The following is an 8,052-nucleotide window of genomic DNA, read 5'->3' as shown; positions in this document are numbered from 1 at the left end:
CATCCACAGTGCGCGGGGAGACAGCGGGCGGAACGGAGTTCATGTCCGATGAATCCAGGGAGCCGCTCGACGACTCGTCGAGTTCGGCCCGGGGCGGGCTGCATGATTATATTCGACATTAGGGAAAGCTGTGCAACAAAAGGAATATCATGAGTTACTCTGGTATCTGAACACTTACGATTTCGCCGGACGCCTGGCCCTGTCCGGCCACTCCTCTTTGCCCTCGTCGGCGTCGGGGGCGTAGTCTGGCGAAGGGGTTTTCCTCTTCTTGGACCCTTCGCCCCCCCCACTGGGGCGGCCTTCCTTTCCTTTCCTCCCCCCGCTGGAGGGGGAGAGGTTTCTTCTTCCTCCTCCTCGTTTTCATGGGAAGAGGGCATCTCGGACTCGTCGGATGACGAGTCCGACAGCACCACATTACAGGTACTCTTTTGAGTCCCCGTGGTCTTCTTCTTCTTGGCCTTCTTTTCCGGCACCACATAAGGCGCCGGAGCCAGCAGCTTCACTAGTAGAGCTGGGGCTGGGTCTTCAGGCAACGGAGCCGGGTAGTTAATTGGTTCGGCTATCGCCCGCCAAGCCTGTCAAAGGTAAGGGAGTTTAGATCCCGCATAGAGTCAAACTATGAAAAAAGCTTAACATCCTGTAAAAGGTGTAGATGGCATACCTTGCTAGCGTGACGCTGCGAGCTGTATCCGCGGTCCTCGGAGGCCGATGCGGGAGCCTCGACGCCCTTGAATAGCATCTTCCAGGCATCCTCGTATGTTGTGTTGAAGAGCCTGCTGAGGGTTTGATGCTGCGCCGGGTCAAACTCCCACAGATTGAAATCCCGTTGTTGGCACGGGAGGATCCGGCGGACGAGCATAACCTGGATTATATTAACTAGCCGGACTGGCTTGTTCACCAGGGACTGGATGCATGTTTGCAATCCGGTCACCTCTTTTTCGTCACCCCACGACAGGCCCGTCTCTTTCCAGGACACAAGCCACGTGGGGGGTCCGGATCGGAACTCGGGGGCCGCGGTCCATTCCGGATCGCGTGGCTCGGTGATGTAAAACCACCCGGATTGCCATCCCTTTAGGGTCTCCATGAAAGAGCCCTCGAACCATAGGGCGTTGGCCATCTTGCCCGCCATGGCACCTCCGCACTCCGCCTGGCTGCCACTCACCACCTTGGGCTTGACATTGGAAGTCTTAGAGCTAGAGGCCGAAATGGGGGCGGACGCGGAGAAAAGCCTCGCACACGACGATAAACGTCGAGATGTTGAGGATGAAGTTCGGAGCCAGATCGTGGAAATCCAGGCCGTAGTAGAACATGAGCCCCCGAACAAATGGGTGGAGTGGAAAACCCAGTCCGCGGAGGAAGTGGAGGAGAAATACCACCCTCTCATGGGGCCTTGGGGTGGGGATAAGCTGCCCCTCCTCGGGAAGCCGGTACGCGATGTCTTTGGACAGATACCCGGCCTTCCTTAGCTTCTTGATTTTGCCCTCCGTAACGGAGGAGACCATCCATTTGCCTCCCGCTCCGGACATTGCTGGAGAAGGTTGAGGTGGGAAGTGCGGGCTTGGGCGCTGGAGCTCGGGTGCGCGAGAGATGGGTAGGCAAGGGAGGAAGAAGGCGTAGGTAAAAAGGGTGGATCCTTATCCCCTTATATAGGCGGATGTGGTTATGTGTCCCCACCTGCCTAATAAAACTCGCTTGCCTCCCGAGCGTCGTGATAAATGGCGCGGTTGGGTTACCCACATCCGTATTGATGAGAATCCCACAAAAAGGGTACACGATCTCTGCTTTAACAAGACGTGCCAAGGAAACCGCCTCGCAAAACATGCTGAGGTGGAAAAGTAAAAACGATTCGAGTAAAGGACTTGGCTGTAGTGTGATGGCGCACTGCAGAATACGTCAGCAGATTTGATTTGTGTTAATATTATTCTCTCTATGGCAATATGTGGAAACTTATTTTGCAGATCTGGACACTACTCTTGGTGTTTACAATCTTCTATGAAGGACTGGGAGGAGGAACCCGCCTTGCAATGCCGAAGACAATTTGCGCGCCGGACTCATCGTCATTGAAGCCTGGTTCAGGGGCTACTGAGGGAGTCCTGGATTAGGGGGTGTTCGGGTAGCCGGACTAAACCTTCAACCGGACTCCTGGACTATGAAGATACAAGATTGAAGACTTCGTCCCGTGTCCGGATGGGACTTTCCTTGGCGTGGAAGGCAAGCTTGGCGATGCGATATTCAAGATCTCCTACCATTGTAACCGACTCTGTGTAACCCTAACCCTATCCGGTGTCTATATAAACCGGAGGGTTGTAGTCCGTAGGACAGAATCAACTCCATACACAACAATCATACCATAGGCTAGCTTCTAGGGTTTAGCCTCCTTGATCTCATGGTAGATCTACTCTTGTACTACCCATATCATCAATATTAATCAAGCAGGAGTAGGGTATTACCTCCATCGAGAGGGCCCGAACCTGGGTAAAACAAAGTGTCCCCTGTCTCCTGTTACCATCCGGCCTAGATGCACAGTTCGGGACCCCCTACCCGAGATCTGCCGGTTTTGACACCGACACTCTGTTTTACTGCCTAGCTAGAGCACAAACCTAGCCCCAGTTGTGTATTCCCAATTGCTAGTGGTCTAACTGATGTTTCCCTAGTTGGGTGAGACTGACTTGGCTCTTTCTTGGAAGAGACAGATCAAACAAGTGTTGTCAGTTTTTGTTTGAACTTCAAAGAGTGTTGTGACTTGGCTCTTAATCAAAAGAGTGTTGTCAGTTTTTGTTTGAACTTTGTTTGACCGGAGGAAATTACTCTTAAATGCTAGTCCTATTCTGGTGGAGATTTTTCTTGTCCTGAGTTACACTGAAGATATTTTTCTGATAATATTATAAAAACTGCCCGGTGTGTGTTCAACTTGTATCTTCTAGCTTAAGTTTAAGTTGTCCTGAGTTACACTCAAGTTATAATGTGTTTAACCTGTAGCTTCTAGCTTAAGTGAGTAGCCAGTACTGTAGTCAGTAGCTTAACTTGTTTAAGTACTGCTAGTTAGTTGTACTGATATTAAATGATGCCTGAAATGATGTATCATGTATCTTTAGCATGACCTGTTTCAGATAATAAATGATGCTTGAAATGAATTCTTGTGTAAGTGAAGGCTTGCTATGTTGTTGCAGCCAGCTATTTTCTGTTTCCTCATTTGGATTACTCAGTTATTTAGTTTATTATTACTTGGGAAAAGTACTGTGAGAAAAAAATGATTATCTGCATTGCATTGTTAAATGTTGTACTTGGGCACAATATCTTTTCATCCATCATTTACACTGTGAATCCAATACCAGTTGCCCATGCTGATTATTTCACTTCAAAAAGGCCACCTAGTGGCACAAAGCTCCATCAGAAACAGAATCAAAGATGGCCATGCCATGCTTGGCAGTAGCAGAAGTGACATGGAGCAGTGTAGTGGCATGGCCATTGACCTGTGGCTGGCATCTAGACACCACACACATACATACAGAGGCACATTGACTATTACTATGGCAAGTACTTTGTTCGGTCTTTTGAATTCGGAGACTAATATGATGAATTGTCGGAGACTAATCTTCTATTGTATTTGATGAATCTGCTGTTGCTGTGTGCTACTGTCTATATTCTGTCAAATAATATATTTTGTAACCTGTGCAAAAATCAGAAAAGTAAAAAAAAACCTAATATTCATACTAATGGCGCATCACTACAGAGTGCGCCATTAGTATGCCAAAGTATACTAATGGCGCATCACCAAACAGTGCGCCATTAGTATGCCAAGTATACTAATGGCGCATCCATCCACGATGCGCCATTAGTGTGCCAAAGCACATGGTTAAATATGGCCCCTGGGAGGCATACTAATGGCGCATGGTGTTATATACTAATGGCGCACCAGTGGTGCGCCATTAGTAATAAATACTAGCGGCGTGATACTAATGGCGCACCAGTGATGCGCCATTAGTAGGCCTTTTCCTAGTAGTGTATGTGTCATGCATGGCAATAAAATAAAATACTACATGATACTAATATATGATACTACATCCGTCCTGATTATTACTCCCCTTTGTATTCTGTGTCAAATTTTGACCTTAAATTTAACTAACAAAATGTTAATGCATGTCTAAAAAATAATATAATTAAAAACTATGTTCAAATACGAACCCAATGATATAACTTTTGGTAACATGCATTAATATTTTTTTAGTTAATTTTTTAGTTAAAATTTGGCTCAAAATATAAAGAGGACTTATAAACCAAGACGGAGGTAGTATGATACACTAGTATCATATGCATGATACTACTATGTGATACTACCCAACCAGCCTAAACTGGAAAGGAGTAACTAGTTATGTTACCGCATGCCTCTCTTTCCTCATTAATTACTCACCACATCATCTATTTTGACTAAAGATGTGTGATGTTACCACCTATGTTACTCCCATTGTGGGTAGTCTTAATATCCATCTTATTTATAACGTGCAAGAGGAAAGCATGCTCATGTGCAACCATTCTACTTGTTACTGTTACTCCCTCCATCTAGGTGAATAAGTCATCTTAAGTGTGCACCGTGATCAAGAAGAGGAAAAGGAGAGAACTTAATGTTTATTTGCTAATTAATAGCATTGCATGCAATGAACTAACCGCTGCATGTCGTGTTCGATAGTCTCGAGTCATTGAAAACATGCACACCCCACATCTCTTATTGGTTGATATGTCAAGAAACTAGAAACGAGGTGGGAGTTAATGCACCGCGCCTAAGTATTTTGGAATTATTTGGTTTTCGTAAGGTGACTTATACACCTAGACGGAGGGAGTAGATCATTACTATTAGAAAGAAAACTTCATGGAAACCACGTTTGAAACTCTTGAAAAAATATGGAAAAATTACGGGATGTTAAGAGGCTGATATCCCCGATGATACGTCTCCAACGTATCTATAATTTTTGATTGTTCCATGCTATTATATTATCCATTTTGGATGTTTAATGGGCTTTAATATGCACTTTTATATTATTTTTGGGACTAAACTATTAACCGAAGGCCCAGTGTCAGTTGCTGTTTTTTTTGCCTATTTTAGTGTTTCACAGGAAAGGAATATCTAACGGAATCCAAACGGAATGAAACCTTCGCGAGGATCTTTTTTGGAACAAACGCAATTCAGGAGACTTGGGGTGGAGGTCAAGGAAGCAACGAGGCGGCCACAAGGTAGGGTGGCGCGCCCAGGGGGCAGGCGCGCCCCCCACCCTCGTGGGCCCCTCGTAGCTCCACTGACCTACTTCCTTCGCCTACATATACTTTTATACCTTGAAAACATCTAGGGGAGCCACGAAACCACTTTTCCACCGCCGCAACGTTCTGTACCTGTGAGATCCTATCTAGGGACCTTTTTTGGCAATCTGCCGGAGGGGGATTCGATCATGGAGGGCTTCTACATCAACACCATAGCCTCTCCGATGATGTGTGAGTAGTTTACCACAGACCTTCGGGTCCATAGTTATTAGCTAGATGTCTTCTTCTCTCTCTTTGGATCTCAATACAAAGTTCTCCTCGATGTTCTTGGAGATCTATTCGATGTAATTATTTTTGCAGTGTGTTTGTCGAGATCCGATGAATTGTGGGTTTATGATCAAGATTATCTATGAACAATATTTGATTCTTCTCTGAATTCTTATATGCATGATTTGATATCTTTGCAAGTCTCTTCAAATTATCAGTTTGGTTTGGCCTACCAGATTGATCTTTCTTGCAATGGGAGAAGTGCTTAGCTTTGGGTTCAATCTTGTGGTGTCCTTTCCTAGTGACAGTATGGGCAACAAGGCACGTATTGTATTGTTGCCATCGAGGATAAAAAGATGGGGTTTATATCATATTGCTTGAGTTTATCCCTCTACATCATGTCATCTTGCCTAATGCGTTATTTTGTTTCTTATGAACTTAATCCTCTAGATGCATGCTGGATAGCGGTCGATGTGTGGAGTAATAGTAGTAGATGCAAAATCGTTTCGGTCTACTAGACACGGATGTGACGGCTACATTCATGATCATGCCTAGATATCATCATAACTATGCACTTTTATATCAATTGCTCGGCAGTAATTTGTTCACCCATCGTAATATATGCTATCTTGAGAGAAGCCACTAGTGAAACCTATGGCCCCCGGGTCTACTTTCCATTATATAAGTTTCCGATATACAATTCTAGTTTACTATTTATTTTGCAATCTTTACTTTTCAATCTATACAACAAAAATATTAAAAATATTTATCTTATTGTCTTTATCAGATCTCACTTTCGTAAGTGACCGTGAAGGGATTGACAACCCCTTTATTGCGTTGGTTGCGAGGTTCTTGTTTGTTTGTGCAGGTACTAGGCGACTTGCGTGTAGTCTCCTACTGGATTGATACCTTGGTTCTCAAAAACTGAGGGAAATACTTATGCTACTTTGCTGCATCACCCTTTCCTCTTCAAGGAAAAACCAACACATGCTCAAGAGGTAGCACCCGGCCCATCTAGTTCAAGCCCTAAACTTGGCATTGACGCTCACATTTGTCTGAATTTATTTTAGTCTTTTCTTACGATTGCTACCTCTTGAGCACTGCGTTGGTTTTCCACGAAGAGGAAGGGATGATGCAGCAAAGTAGCGTAAGTATTTCCCTCAGTTTTTGAGAACCAAGGTATCAATCCAGTAGGAGGCTACGCGCGAGTCCCTCGTACCTGCACAAAACAAATAAATCATCGCAACCAACGCGAATAGGGGTTGTCAATCCCTACACGGCCACTTACAAGAGTGAGATCTGATAGATATGATAAGATAATATTTTTGGTATTTTTGTGATAAAGATGCAAAGTAAAATAAAGGCAAAGTAAAAAAGCAAGGAAATAACTAAGTAGTAGGAGATTAATATGATAAAGGTAGACCCGGGGGCCATAGGTTTCACTAGTGGCTTCTCTCGAGAGCATAAGTATTCTACGGTGGGTGAACAAATTACTGTTGAGCAAGTGACAGAATTGAGCATAGTTATGAGAATATCTAGGTATGATCATGTATATAGGCATCACGTCCGAGACAAGTAGACCGACTCCTGCCTGCATCTACTACTATTAATCCACTCATCGACCGCTATCCAGCATGCATCTAGAGTATTAAGTTAAAAAACAGAGTAACGCCTTAAGCAAGATGACATGGTGTAGAGGCATAGACTCATGCAATATGAAGAAAACCCCATCTTGTTATCCTCGATGGCAAAAATACAATACGTGCCTTGATTCCCCTACTATCACTGGAAAGGACACCGCAAGGTTGAACCCAAAGCTAAGCACTTCTCCCATTGCAAGAAAGATCAATCTAGTAGGCCAAACCAAACTGATAATTCGAAGAGACTTGCAAAGATAACCAATCATACATAAAAGAAATCAGAGGAGATTCAAATATTGTTCATAGATAAACTTGATCATAAACCCACAATTCATCGGTCTCAACAAACACACCGCAAAAAGAAGATTACATCGAATAGTTCTCCACAAGAGAGGGGGAGAACATTGTATTGAGATCCAAAAAGAGAGAAGAAGCCATCTAGCTACTAACTATGGACCCGTAGGTCTGAGGTAAACTACTCACACTTCATCGGAGAGGCTATGGTGTTGATGTAGAAGCCCTCCGTGATTGATGCCCCCTCCGGCGAAGCTCCGGAACAGGCCCCAAGATGGGATCTCATGGATATAGAAAGTTACGGCGGTGGAATTAGGTTTTCGGCTCCGCATCTGATCGTTTGGGGGTACGTAGGTATATATAGGAGGAAGGAGTACGTCGGTGGAGCAACTGGGGGGCCACGAGGGTGGAGGGCGCGCCTGGGGGGGGGGGGGGGTAGGCGCGCCCCCCTACCTCGTGCCCTCCTCTTTTGTGTCTTGACGTAGGGTCCAAATCTCACGGGTCTTGTTTATTGAGAAAATCACGTTCCCGAAGGTTTCATTCCGTTTGGACTTCGTTTGATATTCCTTTTCTTCGAAACCCTAAAACAGGCAAAAAA

This window comes from Triticum urartu, chromosome 6A (assembly GCF_056163025.1).
Source record: "Triticum urartu cultivar PI428250 chromosome 6A, HENAU_Tu73, whole genome shotgun sequence".
Classification (NCBI taxonomy): domain Eukaryota; kingdom Viridiplantae; phylum Streptophyta; class Magnoliopsida; order Poales; family Poaceae; genus Triticum; species Triticum urartu.
This window is presented reverse-complemented; position numbering follows the sequence as displayed.